This window comes from Elephas maximus, chromosome 4 (assembly GCF_024166365.1).
Source record: "Elephas maximus indicus isolate mEleMax1 chromosome 4, mEleMax1 primary haplotype, whole genome shotgun sequence".
In the NCBI taxonomy this organism is placed as follows: Eukaryota; Metazoa; Chordata; class Mammalia; order Proboscidea; family Elephantidae; genus Elephas; species Elephas maximus.
The window spans coordinates 36,723,725-36,748,024 of record NC_064822.1 but is presented as its reverse complement, the minus strand read 5'-3'; the positions used below and the strand labels follow the sequence as shown (position 1 = coordinate 36,748,024).

At 37.9% G+C, this 24,300-nt stretch overlaps 1 protein-coding gene across 1 annotated transcript in view; it reads left to right on the top strand.

Moving 5' to 3' along the window:
* MALRD1 (MAM and LDL receptor class A domain containing 1) overlaps positions 1–24,300 on the top strand; it is a 958,969-nt gene that overhangs the window by 757,012 nt on the left and 177,657 nt on the right. The window lies entirely within an intron of this gene.

Genomic DNA, 24,300 nt, shown 5'->3' with positions numbered 1-24,300 from the left:
ACACTTTATTATTTTTTCATCCACCAAGCATGTATTGAGTTCCTAAATTATGATGTACTATTGCAGTTGATCTGGGTTTTAATGGGTTTTATTGTAGTTGATGGTGATGTAAAAATTAATATCACCAATTCTCTGCCCTCAAGGAGCTCATGATGAGGTATAAATAACCCAGGTACAATCATTTAAGCACTGTATAATAATGGGCATTAATACTACTACTACTACTAATGGTACTGTTTATTGAGCACTGATACACATCACTATACCCAGCACTTTACGTTTTTTTCCAGTGTCATTGGCACAATTCTATTAGATTATCAAGCTCATGATAGAGATAAAGAAGCTGAGCCTCAGGTAGATATTGTAAATTTCCAGTCTTGGTTGGTTTTACTAAAAATCTTGCTCTGTCCACATTCCTGTACCACCATTGCCACTGTGGAGATATACACCTAATGGTGTAGGACTGCAGAAAAGGGGCACCTAATAGTCTTGAGGTTTTAGAAGAGGCCTGCTAGAAGACATATGACCCCATTTTAAATCAATCTTGAAGAATGATTTAAAAGGAACACCTACTTCAATGACTATTTTTCAAAGTGGTCGATAAATATGAAAGGATTGGATTTATAATTTCATTCCTGGATGAGGCTGAACAAATATACACACTCAAACCCAAGGCCTTAAAGCAGGCCCATTGCTTGGGTTTCAGGTATTAAACAAAGAACTCTTGTGTGTGACCTTTACCTCCCCTCTTCATCCCCTGGCTTTAGGGTTGTGCGCCCACCAGACGCAAAAACAGGGGATAAAATGGAATGGGCTTTTCTTACCGCCTGGCTGTGCTGGGCTCCACAGTTAGTCTTGCAGAGAAGGTTCAGAAGATGGATCCGGCCCCAAAAGCTTTCTCAGAGGTGATCAGGAAACCTTCTCACTGGCCCCAGTGGCCTGATTTATCATGGGGTCTTTATACTTTGATATTCTGTTTTATTAGGTCAGGGATAGAAAATGGTTTTACATAATTTAGTTTATAAGTCCTCCCACCCTCTAGCTCAGAATCTATTTCCTATCCTTCTTATCTGTCAGATTATTCCTCTTTTTCTTTGTTTACTCGCAGGAATCTGTAGATTATTTTAAAACTTACTTTCCCACATTCATTCGCATGATATAAGGCACGTTTACTTTTCTATATTTTCCTAGCACTGGCATCTGGACGTATTTTCCTAATACTGGACCTTCATTGTTGCTTCATTAGCATTCCCCAGTACATGCTTTCGTTTAAAGTAGTCTGGGTTTCCAGTTAAGAAAAAGCACAAAGTCAAGTAATAATCAATGCAAGCTTTGAGACACATGTGCAGGAATGAGCATATTTTAATGTGACTTTATACCGTACATACAATGTATTGTAGAACTCAATACAAGGTCTGATTGTACATGTTTATGTGTGTATATTTCCTACTGACTTTGAGCTCCTCAAGTGCAAGAGGCGCTTGTCTATTTAATTTCTAAAGCCTAATACAAGGAGTAGGAAATTTGGGCTGAAAAGTTACTATTATTATTATTTTTTGTGTGTGTGCTTTAAGTGAAAGTTTCCAATTTAAGTCAGCTTCTCATACAGAATCTCATACATACATTGTTACGCGACCCTAGTTGCTCTCCCTACAATGTGGCAGCACACTCTTTCTCTCCACCCTGTATTTTTCATGTCCATTCAACCTGACCACTTCTGCCTTCTCATCTTGCCTCTGGACAGGAGCTGCCCACATAGTCTCATGTGTCTACTTGAGCTAAGAAGCACACTTCTCATCAGTATCGTTTTATGTCTTATAGTCCAGTCTAATCTGTCTGAAGAGTTAGCTTTGGGAATGGTTTCATAGTTTTGGGCTAACAGAGAGTCTGGGGACCATGACTTCTTGGGTCCCTCCATTCTCAGTCAGACCATTAAATCTGGCCTTTTTACTAGAATTTGAGGTCTGCATCCCACTTTCTCCTACTCCATCAGGGGTTCTCTCTTGTGTTCCCTGTCAGGGCAGTCATTTGTGGTAGCCGGGCACCATCTAGATCTTCCAATCTCAGGCTGAGGGATTCTCTGGCTTATGTGGCGCTTTCAGTCCCTTGGGCTCATATTTTCCTTGTGTCCTTGGTGTTCTTCATTCTCCTTTGCTCCAGGTGGGTTGAGACCAACTGATGCATCTTAGATGGGCACTTGTTAGCTTTTAAGACCCCAGACGCCACTCACCAAAGTGGGATGCAGAATGTTTTCTTAATACATTTTGTTATGCCAATTGACCTAGATATCCCCTGAAACCATGATCTCCAGACCCCCAATCCTGCTACTCTGTCCCTTGAAGTGTTTTGTTGTATTCAGGAAACTTCTTAGCTTTTGGTTTAATCCAGTTTTACTGACTTCCCCTGTATTGTGTGTTGTCCTTCCCTTCACCTAAAATAATTCTTGTCTACTATCTAACTAGTGAATACCCCCTCCCTCCCTCCCCACCCTCACAACCATCAAAGAATGTTTTCTTCTGTGTTTAAACCTTGAAACATTACTATTATTCTAAATAATAATAATAATGATAACTGAATGTGTGGGCTGCAAAACAGTCACCTAAGTAAACTGGTTCTTTTCCGCTATGTTATAGAATTGACGCTACTATTGAGGATGATAGAAACAAGCAAAATCTTTGGAATTCAACCTTCAGCTGTTTTCTCTTTGTAGTTTTATGTAATAGAAATGCCTCCCTTTCCCACTTAAAGTCCAGAGTCCCAGCACGTAATTTTCACAGCAAGGTTTCACTACTGAGTCAGGAAAATGCTTTATAAAATCATAAATTAAAGCAGCATTTCTAAAGCTGGGGTAAGCAGATTCACACAGCATTGTGTCAGGAGGTATATAGCCACTGCCATCAAGCTGATTCCGACTCATAGCAACCCTGTTGCACAGAGTAGTACTGCCCCGTAAAGCTTCCAAGAAGCAGCTGATGGATTCGAACTGCTGACCTTTTGGTTAGCAGCAAGCTCTTAACCACTGCACTACCAGGCTCCAGGAGGTATATACAATGCATCCAAATAAACCTGGTGTAACTTCACTGAGTTTACTTGAAGATTTGAGGAGAAAAGTTAAATAACTTAATATAGTATATGACATTTGAAGTAAACCCAAATCTATATAGAATAGAATGCCAAAGATAAAGCATAAAACCCTAAAGTAATTTTGTTTCTTCAGGGCTACTACTAACACCTTCTCTCTGTGATTCATGGTATTCTGATGGAAAAGTTTGAGAACAGTGAATAGATGATTCAGCCATTGAAAATTTATGCTGTCGAAATAACAACATTCATAATGTATTGCTGAATATAAAAGGTACCACCAATATAAGATATAAACAGTACAAGCACATACTGCTAAATATGAAAAAATAAGAAAAAATAGTACAGAAAAATATGAAAGCGATTTTAATAAGATATTTATCAAATACATATATATCCATAAAGACTGGAAGAAATTCTAGAATATAATAATGTCTGTCTCTGGGAGACAGAAATCTTAACAATTTTAATTTTCCTCTTAGTATTTTTTCTGTATATTTAAATATCTGCTTAGAACTGTGTTGCTTGTAACTGGAAGAGATAGTAGTGTTACTTTAGAAAATACAGTTATATGGTCATGGTAGATATTAAGAACCACATATTTCTAGACGATCATTGCTTTAACATTTGCCTGCTTGAAATTACTTGTTAGATTAATATGGGAAACTTCAAGATAGACGGATTTACTTTTACAACTTTGAATCCTGTATTTTTTCATCTAATTACTCTAGTTAATCATAACCCATCTTTCTGAAACTCTTTGAGAAATGGAACACATCTTACACATTAGCTGCTTTTACCTGTCAGCATTATGGAACATCAGACAGATTAAAGCTTAGGGTAAGCCATTCTTCTAGTATGTCAGGAATCTGATTTTTCTGTCTCTGTGTTGGTATAAAAACGTTATAAAACTCAAACCCATTGCTACTGAGTTGATTCCAACCGATAGCGGCTCTACAGGACAGAGTAGAGCTGCCCCTAAGGCTGAAATCTTCACTGAAGCAGACTGCCATGTCTTTCTCCCATTGAGCAGCTCATGGGTTTGAACCACTGACCTTTCTGTTAGCGGCGGAGTGCTTAACAATGTACCAGCAGGGCTCCTTCAAAACCTTATATTGTGTAAAAATGAGTCATCTAGAATTACCACATTAGCACTTTTCTTCAAATTGCCTCAAGTATCCAGAAGGCAGCGAAGGAACCCATAAAGATTTTTTTTAATGGCTTTTGAGAAGGAAAAAAAATAACAATTTTATATTTATGCCTCGGAAACATTTGGTAAAAATGATCTTTTAAGTGTTAGCACTTAACAAGGAAAACTTCATTTCCTAGTAATTCTGGAAAAAAGGAAACATTATTTTCATGTAATATTGAAAATAGATCCAATTCCAATAAACGTCTCTCCAAATTTTCTATTTTTTGTTGACTGAAAACTCCCAGAATGAGAACAGTTTTCCAGTGAAATTAAGTTGTAAAAAATGCAGAAGTTCTGATAATACAGGACCTGCCACAGTAAATGTTTACTGAATGAAGAAACTGAAGTTTAATTAAATTTTCCCAGTTTTCCTTTGTGTGCATTCTTCATCATTCAGCCCTCAAGGAATGTAAAAAAATTCTATACCGTCTAACTACTTGCTTTGTCCATCTTTCCTCAGTTAACTCAATCTAAACACAGATGAACTAAGGCAGCTAAATTAACAAAGGTGATTTTCTCCAGCTCTTATAATAAGACATCCAGTTTTGGACATTTAACATACCATCCTTTTTCTCATGTTCAGATTAACATTCCCAAATTAAAAACAGCTAACTTTCGTGTTCATGTAGATGCATATCAGGTTTTTGTTGTTGTTGTTATCACCCCCAATACACACAAAAGATGAACAAATATAGAACCGCAGCATTTTCCACTATATTACCAGTGGTTTTTTTTTTTTTTTCCTTTAGAAGATTGCCCTATAACAGCAATACCCCTCCTACCTTCACTTTTGCATTATTAATTCTCTATACTCTCTTTAATTACTTTAACTTTCCTGGGCAACATTTTCTGAATGTAGACAACCTTGACGCAATAAAGTATCTCTAGAAATTCTGAGCCAGCTGAGAAATATATTTCTTTTTCCTGGAGCCTGTTTTCTCTATCCATGTGAGTTTCCAAGGGTGGAAGGTGTACGCTAGTCTTCATCTATCATTTGAAACAAGGAAGGTTGCATTTGTCTTCATGATGAAGAAACTTTTTCCTGGGCTGATAGGACGTTGCTTATAAAACTACATGAGAAGTTGTAAAGAATTTGAAGCAACCATAGTACAAAATTATAGGCTGCTTGCTGGTGTAATGCATTTCTATGCAATTTAATCAGGAGTCTAATAAGGAGCTCTTATGGATTGAAATGTGTCCCCCAAAAAAGATATGTGAAAGTGATCTTATTTGGAAGTAGGGCCTTTGTAAATGTAACCAAGTTAAGGTCATAGTGGAGCAGGGTGGGTCCTATTCAATGTCATTGGTGGCATTATAAGAAGAGGAGAAGTAACACAGAGATGCAAACATGGGGGGAATATCATGTGACAACAGAGGCAGAGATGGGAGCGATGTGTCTACAAGCCATGGAGCACAAGGACTGCCAGTAACATAAAAAGCTGACAAAGGCATAGATGGATTCTCCCTTAGAGGCTTCAGAGACAGCACAGCATGACCCTGCTAAAGTGTTTATTTTGGACTTCCAGTCTCTACAACTATAAATTTATAAATTTCTGTCTTACCTAGTTTGTGGTTATCTGTTGTAGCAGCTCTAGGAAAGTCATATGGGGACAGATATTGATAGATTAAACTAAAAATAAAAGAGGTGGCAAATTATCAGCATATGAGTTTAATGGGAACATTGAGATCAATTTTGTAATCAAGAACTGGGTTTGAATCTTCATTAAGCCACTTACTATCCATTCACCCTGAATTTCTAATCCATAAGTGGTTATTTTGAGGCTGTAGGAAATGTTCCTTTCCTGAAAGAGCTGCATTAACTATTTCCGACAAATGAGGAATAATTTAGAAAAACCTAGGAATAATTCTTAAGTGACCTAAGATATCTAGTTTCCCACTGATTGACATTCCTAACATATATGGTGGATCTGAAATTCCATTATATAAATACACAGTAGGTAAGCAATTCTCCTAAGAAATGAAGATGGCAGGATTTCATATTGCTTTCTTTGGACATGTCTTCAAGGGACCAATCACTGGAGAAGGACATTGGGTTTGGTAAAGTGGAGGGTCAGCAAAAAGGAGGGAAACCCACACTGAGATGAATTGACACAGTGGCTGCAACAATGAACTGACACATACTGATTATGAGGATGGTGTAGGACCAGGCACCATTTCGTTCTGTTATACATAAGGTCACTATGGGTTGGAGCCTGCTTGAAGGCAACTAACAACAACAAAATAAGCAAGAAATGCTGCTATATACGCAAAAGTCGACAAAGCTCCAGTTTTTCAAATTAACATTAGGAGCAATTATTTTCTAAGTAGACCCCTATTGTGGAATGGAAAGAAAAATAGATCTTCAGAGAGCAAATGCAGATTCTAAAAAAAAGAAATATTATTCTAGAGAATACTCAGTAAAAATAAAATGACAGCAACAGCAAGGTGCCAAAGTAAATAATGAAATTCGTAAGGAATTCAGGGGAAATAGGAAGCTCAAGTTCTGCTGGTTTAAAATACCACTGCTAAAGGACAACAGCTCTTACTCCATGCTTGAATAGAGATTCCCATTCTTGTTTCACGTCTCTGGATTTGAACAGTAAGAATCGTCTCTGGATTTGAACAGTAAGAATTACTCTGGAACAATTCCAGGTCAAGTGTAATCCCTTGAACGCAAATTATTTAAAGGCAGAAATTTTTGTGTATGTTCAATGGTATATTCTCCAGGCCTAAAAGAATGTCTCTTATAGTAGGGACTCAATAAACATGCCACATGAGTAGATGAACAAAAAAAAAAAAAAAAAAAATCATTATTAATTAAATCTAATTCTTTCCTTCCTGCCCATCTTTGACCTCCACCTCCAGTCTTGTTCTCAAACTCTCATTTGGAAGAAAATACTGAGTTTTGTGAATTGTACAACAGGTTCTGTGTAGCTGTATTGAGTGGCAAAAAAAAAAAGAAAATTTTGGAGACGTGAGTCTGAATCATGGCTGTGTCACTAAATTCTTGTATAATTTGAGCTAATCATTTAAACTCCTTAGACTCAAGTTATGTCATCAGGGAAATGTAATCTATGATCTCTTAAATCCCTACCAGTGCTACCATTTTCTAATTATATGGGACTGGACTTGTAGAAGAGGGTCAGAACAAGGAAGGAAGGCAGAGAATGACATAGAAAGGTAGAGGGCCCAGAAACTCCTAGGGAAGAGAAAGAGAAAAGAGCAGAAGAGAGGAAGATAAAAAGGTGGGAAGAAGGAGGTGATGGATGTAAGAAGGGAAAGCAACCTGTATGTGCTAAGGGCAGCCTTCCGAAAAGCCCTCTGCTGCCTGTCCAGGCCTGAAATGTGAGGACCCTGAGCCTCATGAGGTAAATACTACTTAGGCTGCAGTCCCATGCTCTGTTTCTATTCTTCTAGCCATGCTCCCTGACCTGTGCTTTCAAAAACACTGTTATTATGTAAGCACTTACCAACTCTACCTCCAGCCTCATCCTCCTTTATTTCAAAGCCACTCAGAGAGAACAAGAGAGAGGAGGGAGCTAAAGGGTCTTTGTGGGCTAAGGAAGACAAGTACATGTAGAAATGTCACTGCAGTTGCAGGCCTAAGACTTCTCACTACTTGGTATATTTGTGAGCTTATGTAAATCAGCCATTTATTCAGTTAATATTTGTTGAGAAGCTATTCTGTGCTGCTTTGTGAAGTTGAATTGGAATGACAAATACGAATATAATAATTTCCCCAAGTCTCTAGGAGTTCACAATCAAAGGAAATATGGGGCTAATAATGAATATCTGGAAGTTTAAAGTAGTGTTGGAAACTCTCCTGATGTTTTTTCCAACTCCATGATCTGTAGTTCTAAGGTGATTTCATGTGTCTTAGAGGTAGCATCAAGTGTACAGAAGTAATTTCTTAAGTCAGTAGTGAATATTTTTGAGAAATATGGCAATCATTGGTGTGCTGATAAGCTGGTTCTCTCAAAACAAATAAAACAGGCTGATTTGTACCATTGCCTATTTTCCTGGTGTAAATACTCCCACCATGGCTGATTTCAGTGTCCATTGCCACATCACTAAAGATGGAGTTGGGAGGAGAGCTGCACAATGGGCTCTGCCAGAGGGTTCAGTTGTAAAGGCACTGCCTCCTCCCAGCTGGACAGCGGAATGAAAATTAAGGCTGTGGTTCAAGGCAATAAAATGAGCTAAAAAAAAAAAAAGCACTGTCTCAGTTATCTAGTGCTGCTATAACAGGAATACCACAGGTGGATGGCTTTAACAAACAGAAGTTTATTCTCTCACAATCTAGGAGGCTAGAAGTCCGAATTCAGGACTCCAGCTCCAGGGGAAGGCTTTCTCTCTCTTTCGGCTCTGGAGAAAGGTCTTTGTCATCAGTCTTCCTCTGGTCTAAGAGTTTTCAGTTCAAGCACCTTGGGTCCAAAGGACATACTCTGCTCCTGGCACTACTCTCTTGGTGGTATGAAGTCCTCCTGTCTCTTTGCTTGCTTCTCTTTTTTACATCTAAACAGAGATCGAGTCAAGATACGATCTAATCTTATAGATTGAGTCCTGCCTTATTAACATAACTGCCTCTAATCCTGCCTCATGAACATCATAGAGGTAGGCTTTATAACACATAGGAAAATCACATCAGATCACAGAATGGTGGGCAGTCACACAATACGGGGAATCATGGCCTAGCCAAGTTGACATACATTTTGGAGGGACACAATTCAATCTATAACAAGCACATTTACTTAGCCTTATGAATTGAAAATATTGCTAATGTAAATTTAGTCCATAACAAAGATATTTGTACCTTTTTTTCTAGTTGATAAAGGTCTCACAAGTCTTTTGGCTGGTAATGAATAACCTTAAGGAAATGTCATGGATTGTTCATTGTTTCTGTAGCTTTTTCTAAATATCCATTTTGAAACCAGTTATTTTTGACTCCTCCATTCCTTACTCTTACCACACCTTCTTCAACAAGTTCTATCGATTCTGCCTTCTTTTCTCTTTTTGATTTCATCCTACTGCCCCAACTCTAGTTCAAGGCCTTATTATTTCTCATCAGAATTTTGTAATGTCTTCATAACTCATTTCTCTAATTTACTTTCACATATATAACTACCAACCTAGTCTTCTAAAAAAAAAAAAAAAAAACCTATTATATTGTAAATTTCAGAAAGGAATACTTCATATCTTTCCTATTCATCACAGTAAAAAAACGGTCTTTGGTTGCAAGCAGCAGAACCTGACTTGGGCTGACTTAAGCAGAAAATGAGTTTATTGAAAGGAAAATGGTTCAGTCCCAAAATAAAAAATCAAAAGTAATCTGGAAATCCAAGCCAGGAAAATGAGCAGAAAGCAATATCATGGGGTAAGACTGGCTAGTGCTTTGAAAGCTTGCATCGGAAGCTGGGTTGTATTCTCCGCTACCATCACTGTGAATAATCTCCGATCATCCCTGTGTCACTCAGTCGAAATTAAAAGTGTGCCTGGAAGCATCCTATTGGCTAAGTCCAGCTCATGCACCCACACTTCAAAATCTCACTGATCATCACACCTCATTTCCGTGTCACCCATCTCTGGGTCATAGCCATTTCTCTTCTCCTTTTATCAAACTCAAACCTGAATGTTCTACAACATGTAGAGAAAATTACAAAGACGAACAGCATCAATAATTGCTCTATTTATACCCTAGTGACATATAGCAGAGAGAGAGCAAATAAAAGGACAATTAATCCAAATACACAAATTCATACAAGTTGTAAAGAAGAATGTTTCAATTGCTTGCTAGATAAATTTCTTACTCTTTAGTATGGCTATCTATTCATGTCTGAAAAAATGATCTCATCAGATAGGACCTCTTGCCTTTTTCCAGTGATGTCCCATATTCTCTCATCTCCGTGACGTTAGTCCTACTCTTTCTCTGGCTGAGAATGCCCTGCCCTTTATTTCCTGTTCTGTAAATCCTTCCACTTTGAGGGTCAGAGCAAAAGCCATCTTCTTCATGAACTCACCCTTAATCCTCCCCACAGGAAGCCATACTCTGTTCTAGACTCCCTTAGCCTTAAGTTTACAGCCCTCCTATACTGTTTATCGGGGTATTTTGTGATATTTATAACTTGTTTTCTGTCATTTTTAGTACCTTGAAAAAATCCTCATTATCAATACCCTGGGTTGGTTCATTTGGTTTTTGTTTGTTTTAATTTAGCAAGACCAAATGATCTTTCAGCTTTAAAGCTGATTGAGAAAAATATAAAATAAATTTCACATAAGTATACGATAAGTGGCTACCCATTTTATATCAGAAGTTATGTTATAGCATCTGTATGTAAATTATTTAAAATATGGTTTTAATATATAGGGCCTTTTTTATAATTTTGGTTTGGCTAGTGATTTATAAGGCCTCGTTTTAAAATTAATAGTGATGGATATAAGTAATTCTGAAAGAAAATGATTATCAGTCAATTCTGATTCAATTACTGGCTTATAGAATAATATTAGGCTTTAAATCTGTTATAGTGGGTCATAAAGTCCTCACAGTTTGTCAAAGAATGGGGTACCTCAGGGAGAGGGGGGTTGGAGGGTATTAGATTTGAAGGCAAAAAAAAAACCACATAAGAACCAGAAAATAGCTTTAGAAATTAATACCAGCAGGCTCAGGGGAGCAAAACCTGGACTCCCTGCTGGACTACTTTTGGAGAAGCTTGCCTGTTGTACCAGCAGGCTGGTCTTACTCAATGTCCTGCTGAGTCTCAGAGTAGAAGGAATTTCGTTGAATTAAGGGCAAGAAATCCAAATGACAACAGTGGAAAAATTACGCCCGGTTTAAGCCATACTCCGTTAGCCTGGGTTTGACAAGTGCTCCAAGCTCAATCTGAAAATAAAACACAAACCACTGTCCCAACACTCTGTCTTAAAAGTGAGCAATGTGAACAATGACAATGAGTGTGTTTACATACATGTGTATATATATGTATGGAAACCCTGGTGGTGTAGTGGTTAAGAGCTACAGCTGCTAACCAAATAGTGGGCTGTTCGAATAAACCAGGCACTTTCCTTGGAAACTCTACAGGGCAGTTCTACTCTGTCCTATGGGGTCACTATGAGTTGTTTTTTGTTTTTTTAATCTGTATATATACGTGTGCTATGAGTCAGAATCGACTCGATGGCAGTGGGGTTTCTTTGGTTATATATACGTGTGTGTGTGTGTGTGTGTGTGTGTGTGTAGTCACGTTATATACACCGAAAAAAACAAACCAAACCCATTGCCATCCAGTCGATTCCAACTCACAGCGTCCCTATAGGACAGAGTAGAACTGCCCCACAGAGTTCCCAAGGAGCACCTGGTGGATTTGAACTGCTGACCCTCTGTTACCAGCAGTAGCACTTAACCGCTACGCCACCAGGGTTTCCACTACATACGCAGATATACGCACATATATAATTATATATGCCAAAAACCCGTAACCAAAGCCTTTGTGATCCAGTCAATTCCAACTCATAACGACCCTATTGGACAGAGTAGAACTGCCCAATAGGGTTTTCCAAGGTGCAGCTGGTGGACTCAAACTGCCAACAGTTTGGTTAGCAATTGAACTCAACCACTGTGCCACTAAGGCTCCAACTATATTATTGTGTGTATGCATATAATTATATATATACACATATATAATTGTATACATACACATACATAATGTGTAAATATGTAATACATGCATGCAATATAATGTATATATAAAATAAACAGATAATTTAGTAATTTCTCAACTACATGGAAACAATAATCAGTTCCTAAATTCCTAGTCATTTTGGAAACTGTCATAACCTTTGCTGACTCTTATTTTCACTCATAAATGCTTTAGCAGGCTATGTGTGTCTTAGAGATTTTGTGAGCTTTTCACAGCCAGAGTCAACCTAGTCCCGTTTTGTTCTCTTGAACTATTAGACTCTATCTTTATTATGGTTTTCCTGGTTTCCTGGAACATGTATCATGTTTGCTGGACAACATCCAGATTTTATGAAAACAAATTCGTTTATATTTTACCTAAGAAATAGAATAAGACAGTGATTGTCTTAGTTATCTAGTGCCACTATAGCAGAAATACCACAAGTGGGTGGCTTAAACAAACAAATGTATTTTTCTCACAGCTTAGGAGGCTAGCAGTCCGAAATCAGAACTCCGGCTATAGGGGAAAGCTTTCTCTCTCTGTCGGCTCTTGAGGAAGGTCCTTGTCTCTTCAGCTTCTGCTTCCTGGTTGCCTGGAGATCTCCATGTGTCTTGGCACCTATCTTGCCCCATTTCTACTTACTAGCTTGCTTGTTTAATTTCTTTCATGTCTTAAAAGAGATTGACTCAAAACACACCCTACACTAATCCTGTCTTATTAACATAGCGAAGACAACCCATTCCCAAATGGAATTATAACCACAGGCATAAGAATTAGGATTTACATCACGTATTTTGGGGGATACAATTCAATCCATAGCATTGATATTATATCACTTCATTTTTTAAAAATCTAAGTTTTAAGAAATTTTTTTTGGTTTTTTTTCCCCCAAATAGAAAAACAAGTGACTCAACAGAATGTTCAGTTTTTCAAATAGCATTATATTGGCATGTATGAGCATTTTACCCAGAAAATCCTGGTTATTTTTGTGGAAACAGTTGGAAATGGAAGAAGAAAATGTGTGTATATGTATGAGTTTTCATTTCCTGGTGTTGCTCATGAACTAAGATAAATTTGTTCAAAATAGAAAACATGATGTTAGAGAAATAACTAGGTTTTGGCTGAAGGAGAGACAAGCCAATGGCTGCATCTTCTCTGCCAGAAGGAAGAGATGATTGGTCACTTTGGAAGGTAGTCCGAGACTTAAAATTTCTACTCCTTCCTTCCTGAGGTTCCAGTTCCTTCTGATCTCAGTTCAGATAATTTAGTGCTGGTTATGTGTGCCTCCTGCAGGCTCCCACAGGTATGTATTTTAGCTTACGTGTTTGTGTTTGAGTTGGCCTGGCCTGACCAACAATCTCCAAGAACAAATGTTATTTAATGAGGCTAGTTATAGGTAACCCAACAATTTAAAATAAATAATCACTTTAAACTGTTTCTATTAGGAAGGCAGAAGTTAGCTTAAAAAAAAAAAAAGGTTTTTATTTTTTAGATGATACAATCATACACGACACTCCAAGGTTTAGGTAAAGCTATCTATTTGTATTTCACAAAAGTTAATATTAGAGTCCTTGGATAGGTCAAATGGTTAAGCACTAATCCAAAGGTTGGAGGTTCAAACCCACCCAGAGGCACCTTGGAAAAAAGTCCGGGTGACCTGTTTTCGAAAGGTCCAGCCTTGAAAAGCCTGTGGAACACAGTTCTACTCTGCAAACATAACTTCTAGTTAGTACAGCATTGTCATTAAAGACAAAACCAAATATAGGTATGTTTAACTGAACCTATATTTAAAAAAGTTGCTGTCAAGTCAATTTTGCTGTAACAGAAATATCAGAAGTTGATGGCTTTAACAAACAGGAATTTATTCTCTCACAATCTAGGAGGCTGGAAGTTCAAATTCAGGGCGCTGGGTCCAGAGGAAGTCTTTCTCTCTCTGTCGGCCCTTGGGGGAAGGTCCTTGTCATCAATCTTCCCCTGGTCTAGGAGCTTCTCAGCACAGAGACTCTGGGTCCAAAGGACATGCTCCGCTCCCAGCACTTCTTTCTTGGTGGCATGAGGCTCCCATCTCTCTGCTAACTTCTCTCTCCTTTTATCTCTTATAAGATAAAAGGCGATGCAGGCCACACCACAGGGAAACTCCCCTTACATCAGATCAGGGCTGTAACCTGAATAAGGATGTTACATCCCACCCTAATCCTCTTTAACATAACCTAATCTTGCCCCATGATTCACAGGCAAAGATTAGGATTTACAACACATAGGAAAATTAGATCACGAAATGGAGGACATCCACACAATACTGAGAATCATTGCCTAGCCAAGTTGACATACATTTTGGGGGGACATAATTCAATTCGTAGCATATGGGATAGAGCTATCAGTGAACAATAGCAATAAATTAGGCCAAGTACGTAACCTGGTCCAACACTGTATGTAACGGAGGCCACACTAACACAGATATGTCAGGCCAGAAACTCTAGCACCATCTGGAAATCATAAAATAGGAATGAATCTGTAACACTGGGGTCTCCCTATGTTCTAGGCCTCATGACAAGAAAGAAATGACCTGCAACCACTCAAACATTTCATATTCTTACACATTTTTTTCCACCTTCACATAAGTTTTAGATTTTGGGGGGTTATATAAAGGTAGAAAATTCACCGAGGTATGCAATTTTAGACATTTGCAATGATATCACTATTTTAGTTAGGAAAGAATCCTCTATAGTCTCGGCAAACATTAATTCTGAGAAAAATTGATAACTCTTTTGGGGCCACTTAATATGCTCTATTTCTTTAGCCCTTGAATTTCTCTGATACAGGAAATTTTTTTGTGCATGTGCTTTAAGAGAAAGTTTACAGATCAAGTCAGTCTCTCATACAAAAATTTATATACACCTTGCTATATATTCCTAGTTGTGCTCCCCCTAATGAGACAGCATACTCCTTTCCACTCTCTATTTTCATGTGCATTTGGCCAGCTTCTGACCCCCACTGCCCTCTCATCTTCCGTCCAGACAGGAACTGCCCACATAGTCTCATGTGTTTACTGGATCCAACAAGCTCACTCCTCACCAGTATCATTTTCTATCCCATAGTCTAGCCCAATCCCTGTCTGAAGAGTTGGCTTTGGGAATGGTTCCATTCTTGGGCTAATGGAAGATCTGGGGATGATGACCTCCAGGGTCCTTCTAGTCTCAGACCATGGAGTCTGGTCTTTTTATGAGAATCTGAGGTTTGCATCCCACTGATCTTCTGTTCCCACAGGGGTTCTCTGTTGTGTTCCCTGTCAGGGCAGTCATAGGTTGTAGCTGGGCACCATCTAGTTCTTCCGAGCTCGCGCTGATGTAGCATGTGGTTTATGTGGCTCTTTCTGTCTCTTGGGCTCATAATTACCTTGTGTCTTTGGTGTTCTTCATTCTCCTTTCCTCCAGGTGGCTTGAGACCAATTGATGCATTTTAGGTGGCTGCTTGCTAGCGTTTAAGACTCCAGATGCCACACTCCAAAGTGAGATGCAGAATGCTTAATAGATTTATTTTATTATGACAGTTGGCCTAGATGTCCCATGAAACCACGGTCCCCAAACCCCTGCCCCTGCTACACTGGCCTTCAAAGCATTCAGTTTATTCAGGAAACTTCTTTGCTTTTTGTTTAGACCAGTTGTGCTGACCACTCCTGTATTGTGTGTTGTCTTTCCCTTCTTCTAAAATAGTTCTTGTCTACTATCTAATTAATGAATACCCCTCTCCCTTCCTCCCTCCCTCCCGACGCTTGACTATCAAAGAACATTTTCTTCTCTGTTTAAACTATTTCTCGAGTTCTTTTAATAGTGGTATCGTACAATATTTGTCCTTTTGCAACTGACTAATTTCACTCAGCATAATGCCTTCCAGGTTCCTCCATGTTATGAAATGTTTCACGGATTCATCACTGTTCTTTATCGGTGCATAGCTTTCCATTGTGTGAATATACCATAATTTATTTATCCATTCATCCATTGATGGGCACATTGGTTGCTTCCATCTTTTTGCTATTGTAAACAGTGCTGCAGTGAACATGGGTGTGCATGTATCTGTTCATTTAAAGGCTCTTATTCCTCTAGGATATTTTCCAAGGAGTGTGATTGCTGGATCCTATGGTACTTCTATTTCTAGCTTTTTAAGGAAACACCAAATCGATTTCCAAAGTGGTTGTACCATTTTACATTCCCACCAGCAGTGTGTATAAGTGTTCCAGTCTCTCCACAACTTCTCCAACATTTACTATTTTGTGTTTTTTGGATTAATGTCAGCCTTGTTGGAGTGAGATGGAATCTCATTGTAGTTTTGATTTGCATTTCTCTAATGACGAATGATCGTGAGCATTTCCTCATGTATCTGTTAGCTACCTGAATGTCTTCTTTAGTGAAGTGCCTGTTCATATCCTTTGCCCATTTTTTAATTGAGTTATTTGTATTTTTGTAGTTGAGTTTTTGCAGTATCATGTAGATTTTAGAGATCAGACTCTGATCGGATATCTCATAGCTAAAAACTTTTTCCCAATCTGCAGGTAATCTTTTTACTCTTTTGGTGAAGTCTTTGGATGAGCATAGGTGTTTGATTTTTAGGCACTCCCAGTTATCTAGTTTCTCTTCTGGTGTTTGTGCATTGTTAGTAGTTTTATGTACTGTTTCTGCCATGTGTTTTTTTTTTTTTTCTGCCATGTATTAGGGCTCCTAGTGTTGTCCCTATTTTTTCTTCCAATATCTTTATCGTTTTAGATTTTATATTTAGGTCTTTGATCCATTTTGAGTTAGCTTTTGTGCATGGTGTGAGGTATGGGTCTTGTTTCATTTTTTTGCAGATGGATATCCAGTTATGTCAGCACCATTTGTTAAAGAGGCTGTCTTTTCCCAATTTAACTGATTTTGGGCCTTTGTCAAATATTAGCTGCTCATATGTAGATGGATTTATGACTGGATTCTCAATTCTGTTCCATTTCTGTATGTATCTGTTTTTGTACCAGTACCAGGCTGTTTTTACTACTGTGGTGGTAAAATAGGTTCTAAAATCAGGTAGACTGAGGCCTCCCACTTTGTTCTCCTTTTTCAGTAATGCTTTACTTCTTCAGGGCCTCTTTCCCTTCCATATGAAGTTGGTGATTTGTTTCTCCATCTCATTAAAAAATGTTGTTGGAATCTGGATTGGAACTGGATTGTATCTATAGATCACTTTTGGTAGGATTGACGTTTTTATAATGTTAAGTCTTCCTGTCCGTGAGCAAGGTATGTTTTTCTAGATATGTAGGTCTCTTTTGGTTTCTTGCAGTACTGTCATGTAGTTTTCTTTGTATAGGTCTTTTATGTCTCTGGTAAGATTTATTCCTAAGTAGTTTATATTCTTGGGGGCTACTGTAAATGGTACTGATTTCATGATTTCCTCTTCTATGTTCTTTTTGTTCCGACTGATTTTTTTATGTTTATCTTGTATCCTGATACTCTGCTGAACTCTTCTATTATTTCAGTGGTTTTCTTGAGGATTTTTTAGGTTTTTCTGTATATAAGATCATGTCATCTGCAAATAGAGATACTTTTACTTCTTCCTTACCAATCTGGATGTCTTTTATTTCTTTATCTAACCTAATTGCTCTGGCTAGGACTTCCAACACAATATTGAATGAAAGCAGTGATAAATGGCATCTTTGTCTGGTTCCCAATCTCAAGGGGAATGTTTTCAGACTATCTCCATTTAGGATGATGTTGGCTGCTGGCTTGGTATATTATGTTGAGGAATTTTCCTTCTATTCCTATTTTGCTGAGTTTTTATCATGAATTGGACTTTGTCAAATGCCTTTTCTGCATTAATTGATAAGATCACGTGGTTCTTGTCTTTTGTTTATTTATATGATGGATTACATTAGTTGTTTTTCTAATGTTGAACCATCCCTGCATAAAAAAATTATGAATCCCACTTGGTCACAGTGAATTATTTTTTTGATATGTTGTTGAATTCTATTAATTAGAATTTTGTCAAGGATTTTTGCATCTAAGTTCATGAGGGATATAGGTCTGTAATTTTTCTTTTTTGTGGTGTCTTTACCTCATTTTGGTATCAGGGCTATGCTGTATTGATAGAATGAGTGTGGGAGTATTCCATCCTTTTCTTTGCTCTGAAATACCTTTAGTAATAGTGATGCTCACTCTTCTCTGAAAGTTTGGTAGAACTCTTCAGTGAAGCTGTCCAGGCTAGAGCTTTATTTTGTTGGGAGTTTTTTTAATTACCTTTTCAATCTCTTCTTTTGTTTTAGGTTTATTTAGTTGTTCTACCTCTGTTTGTGTTAGTTTAGGTAGGTAGTGTGTTTCTAGAAATTCATCCACTTCTATGTTTTCAAATTTGTTAGAGTACCATTTTTCATAGTAATCTGATATGATTCTTTTAATTTCAGATGGATCTGTTGGAATATCGCCCATCTCATTTCTTATTCGGGTTATTTGCTTCCTCTCCTGTTTTTCTTTTGTCAGTTTGGCCAATGGCTTATCAATTTTGTTAATTTTTTCAAAGAACCAGCTTTTACTCTTGTTAACTCCTCATTGTTTTTCTCTTCTCTATTTCATTTAATTCTGCTCTAATTTTTATTATTTACTTTCTTCTGGTTCCTGAGGATTTCTTTTGTTGCTTTTTATTTGTTCAAGTTGTAGGGATAATTCTTTGATTTTGGCCATTTTTTTTTTTTTTTTTTTGGTATGTGTGCATTTATTGATATAAATTCATCTCTGAGCACTGCTTTAGCTATGTCTCATTGGTTCTGATAGGAAGTGTTTTTATTCTCATTGGATTCTTGAATTCTTTTATCCCATCCTTAATGTCTTCTACAACCCAATTGTTTTTGAGCAGGGCATTGTTCAGTTTCCAAGTGTTTGATTTCTTTTCCCTGCTTTTTCTTTTATTGATTTCCACTTTTAGGGCCTAATGGTCAGAGAAGATGCTTTGTAATATTTCGATATTTTGAATTCTGCTAAGGATTCCTTTATAACCTAATATGTGGTCTATTCTAGAGAATGTTCCATGTGCACTAGAAAAGAAAGTATACTTGGTTGCTGTTGGGTCGAGTGTTCTGCATAGGTCTATGAGGTCAAGTTAGTTGATTTAGATCTTCCATGTCTTTACTGAGCTTCTTTCTGGATGTTCTGTCCTACACCAATAGTGGTGCATCGAAGTCTCCTACTGTAACTGTGGAGCTGTCAGTCTCTATTTTCAATGCTGTTATAGTTTTTTAATGTATCTTGCAGCCTTGTCTTTGGGTGCATAAATATTTAATACGGTTATATCCTCCTGGTATATTGTCCCTTTAATCATTATATAGTGTCCTTCCTTTATCCTTTGTGGTGGATTTAACTTTAAAGTCTGTTTTGTCAGAAATTAATACTATGACTCCTGCTCTTTTTTGATTGTTGTTTGCTTGATTTTTTTTTTTTTCCATCCTTTGAGTTTTAGTTTGTTTGTGTCTCTGAGTCTAAGCTGTGTCTCTTTTAGGCAGCATATAGACAAATGTGTTTTTTTATCCATTCTGTCACTCTCTGTCTCTTTATTGGTGTATTTAGTCCATTTACATTCAGCAAAATTATGGATAGGTATGAGTTTAGTGCTATCATTTTGATGTCTTTTTTTTGCACGTTGTTGACAGTTTCTTTTTTCCACTTAATTTTTTGTGCTGAGTAGTTTATATATTGTCTTTTCCTTTTATTCATTGTTGTTGTTTTTTCTGCTGAGTATTTTTTTCTTGTATTTTATTTTGATGAGTAGGATTATTAGTCTCCTTTGTGATTACCTTAATATTTACCTCTATTTTTCTAAGTTTAAGCCTAACTTTTATTTCTTTATATTACCTTGTCTTCCTCTCCATATGAAAGATCTATGACTACATTTCTTAGTCCCTCTTTATTGTTTTAATGTTGTCTTCTTTTGCATAATGACATCGCCATTTCCCTGTTTTGAGCATTTTTTATCTAGATTTATTTTTGTGATTTCCCTATCTAGGTTGACATCTGATTGCTCTGTCCAGTTTTCTAGTCTTGGGTTGACATCTGATATTATTGATTTTCTAACCAGGGAACTCCCTTTAGTATTTCTTGTAGTTTGGGTTTGGTTTTTACAAATTCCCTAAACCTCTCTTTACCTGGAAATGTCCTAATTTTGCCTTCATATTTGAGAGACAGTTTTGCTGGGTATATGATTCTTGTCTGGCAATCTTTTTCCTTCAATTCTTTATATAAGTCATCCCACTGCCTTCTAGCCTGCATGATTTCTGCTGAATAGTCCAAGCTTATTCTTATTGACTCCTCTTTGTAGGTGACTTTTCGTTTATCCCTAGACACTCTTAAAATTCTCTCTTTATCTTTGGTATTGGCAAGTTTGATTATAATATGTCTTGGTGACTTTCTTTTAAGATCTACCTTATGTGGAGTTCGATGAGCATCTTGGATAGATATCTTCTCATCTTTCACGATATCAGGGAAGTTTTCTGCCAACAAATCTTCAGCGATTCTCTCTGTACTTTCTGTTAACCCTCCTGTTCTGGTACTCCAATTACTTGTAGGTTATTTCTCTTGATAGAGTCCCACATGATTCTTAGGGTTTCTTCACTTTCTTTTAAATTCTTTTATCTGATTTTCTTCAAATATATTGGTGCCAAATGTTTTATCTTTAGTCTCACCAATTCTGCCTTCCACTTCCTCAATTCTGCTCCTCTGACTTTCTATTGAGTTCTCTAATTCTGTAAGTTTATTGTTAATCTTCTGAATTTCTGATTGCTGTCTTTCTATGAATTCTTTCAGCTTATTAAGTTTTTCATTATATTCATGAATAACCTTTTTAATTTCTTCAACTGCTTTGTCTGTGTGTTCCTTGGCTTGTTCTGCATATTGCCTGATCTCCTTCCTGATGTCTTGAAGGGTTCTGTATATTTTCTTTTGTATTCTGCATCTGGTAATTCCAGGAAGGCACCTTCATCCAGTAGATCCCTTGATTCTTTGTTTTGAGTGCTTTTTGAAGCGATCATGGTCTGCTCCTTTATGTAATTTGATGTTGACTGTCATCTCCAAGCCATCTATAAGTTATTGTATTGGTTTATTTTATGTTTGCTTACTGTATCCTAGCTTCTGCTCTGTTTTGTTTTGATATGCCCAAATAGGTTGCTTGAGTGAGCTACCTTGATTATTTTCACCTTTGAAGCTCTAACTTCCTGTCATCAGATGGCTAGAGCTCTTATCAGGCATATTAGCCTAGAAGTCCATTCACTTTTCTTGTATGGATTCAGCTCGGGTGTCCAGGCAGTTGGTCATCATGTGTGTGATACAGGCTCTGTCCTACAGTCTTGGAGGGGCAGGGGTGATTGGTGTAGGTACAGGTATCTGGTTGCAACAGGTGGTCATGCTCTGAGCAAGACAGGGGGCTGACAACCATCCCCCAGGTGTCTGTGAGGAAAGCACATCACTGTTCCCTAGAGCACACAGGTGACTGAGTTCTGCAGATGGACATGGGCACCCAGTGCTTTTTGTTGTAAGGACCGGGAGGTACCAGTTATCCTTGGACCCCTTTTGGGGGTGGCTGGATGACATAAGTGGAGCCATCAGTTCTTAGGCCGCTGATGTGGGTAGGTGAGGACCCTGTTTAATAGGCGAAGCGATGTCAAGCATCAAACATCAAACACCCACCTCTCCACCACACTGAAAAAGGCCCTTGTTGGCAGAGTGAAACAGTTGCAGTTTGCCAACAAGGGCCAGTTCTCCTGGAATAGGCTCACACAGGTCCGTGCAGAGGGGAAATGTATTCAAAGTCCACAGACTGCTTATGCCTGGACAGGAGCAGCTTCTGTCCTGAGCTCCCCAGGTTAGTGGAGCTGGTAAATTATCTTTTCCCACAATTGTGAATTTATTCCTTTTCCCAGGCTGTGAGAATGGCTCAGGATGCTCAGCAGAACCTATCTCAGGCCCTGGGGAATTGACAGCCATTGAAGCTGGCTTGGGGGCTGGAAGCACATTAAAATATATGCAAGTACTTAGTTTTTGCCGAGAGCACTGTTTTTGTCTGGTTCCGGACATGTGAGTAGGCTGTGTGGCTGGCTGCTTCCTGAGGAAATTGTGGCTGAACACTACCACCAGCCCACCTTGGTTCCCCCCTGGAATGGTGCCTGAGGGTTCTCTGTGATTCATGTCCAGCAACTCCTGTGCACATCTGAACCATCTCTCTCTCCCCCTGCCACTCAGTCCATTTTCTAACTTTGCCTTTGATGTTCAGGGCTCAGTCATTTCACTGGGTTTTTTTTTTTTTTTGGTCTTTGATATAAGAGGGATCACCAGAAGCATCTGACTACTCTGCCATCTTTGCCCCACCCCCAGGAAATATATTCTTGACTTTCAAGTCTGTAGCCTCTGTATGTTCTAGGGGAGAGAGAGGACTCTGATAATAGGGTAATCACCCCCTCACCACAACTTCACATTTTCTTTTGCTTACATTGTCCATCATCCACTACCCAGCCTTTGTTCTCTAACATTTCTACCACTAGAGAATAGCTTCCTGGTTTCAAATAACCTGTATTTATACATAAATGCATGTATGTATATTCATATACCTTTTTTCCCATTTTTGTCAGTTCTCTCCTGTTTTTATTTTAGCCTTTGCCTTGACTACCAGCCAAAATCAAACTCTTTGCTGTCAAATCAATTCCAACTCATAGCGACCCTATAGGACAGAGTAGAACTGCCCTATAGGGTTTCCAAGAAGCAGCTGATGGATTCGAACTGCTTTCCATTCAGTTGGCAGCTCAGCTCTTAATCACTGTGCCACCAGTGTTAGCTATTCACTTTAATAATTATCACTTCCTATTTGTCATTTATTCTCAGATACTTACCAGCTTCCACATTGGATCCAACTTCTGGATACTTAGGTTCCTTCACTTCAGTCTTTTCTGCAGGCTTCTGACTCTTTTCTCACTCATAGTCTTCAGGCAAGCCAAATGAACGCCTCTGACTCCTCATATACTCCTTGTGTTCCATAGACTTCTCTGTGTTTGCCAGAATGCTCCTATTCCTTTTAGTCAAAATAGAATTCATATTTCATCTTTCCAAGAATATTTAACCTATTAGATATATTTTAAATGAAATAAGGTCAAAATGATTCTCTTATGATTCCCCATAGAGATGACTAATTTTTAAATCAATAAAGAAATGAACATTTTATAATTTGTGGAGAATCCTTATGAAAATATAAACAATATTTTAATTCAAAATAACCTCAAACCAAGATTTCTTATGAATTATAGTTTTAAAAATTGAATCTTCTTTCCCTCCATAGCTTTTTGTGATATTTTTTAATGTTGTTAATGAATATATCTCCTAGAGACAAGAAATTACCAATTTATAGCTGATGGATTGTGTTTTACAACAAGCATTTTACCATCTATGTCAAGTGTGACAGTATTTGGCAACAGCCTAATTGCTGCTCTTTAAAACTGAAGTTGCTTGTGCATTTTTTTTTTCCTTTCAAAGAAAACAATCATTTTTGCTTTTACTAAACATATTAATCATAAAAGTAAAAACCCATTAGATTATCTTTGGTCACTTCAGGTTTTTACTAAACTTATATGAAATTCATGAAAATGTTTCATTGAATTTCACCATAAATGATCAGTATAAAATAATTTTTATTGCTATGAGCTAAGGTATTTTAACTGCAGTTCAAACATAAATGAACAGAGAAACTCAACATCCTGTGGGAAGACAAAGAAACATCCATAATGTCAGGAACTATAACTATCTGCCAAGCACAAAATGAAGTGGGATGTGGAAATCAAGGCCATGCCTTGGTTACTAGGAATGCTGAAGTTGGCTAAAAATACCAAATCCTAATTTCTTTTATCCCTGGTGGTTTTCTTCTTAAAGATTTTCCTTTTTCCCTTTGTGGGCTGAAGGACCTAGTTCTACCCCAAGTAAGGGAGAAATAACCCTTGGAGCAATTAGTGTGTTTTGGTCTGGGACTTCTAGGACATACCTGAGAATTTGTACCAGAGAGTGGGAGCTGGCCAGACCAGAAAAGACTCACCTGGGAGGCCAGTATTAACTGGCCTCAGGAACCACGATTTAACCTATCAAGCAGGGCTGGCCGACAAAAGCCCAAACCCTAAGACTCAGAGAACTTCCTGTTTGGTAGGAACATCTGCTCTCAGGAGGGTAGTGCATCCCTTGGGACATGGAAGTTCTGCATTGGGAACTCTCCCAGACCTCACCCTGTGTGTCTCTTCATTTGTATCCTTTTGGCTGTAACAAATGTATAGTCATAAGTAGGGTATATTTTCCATGAAGTCTGTAAGTCATTCCAGGG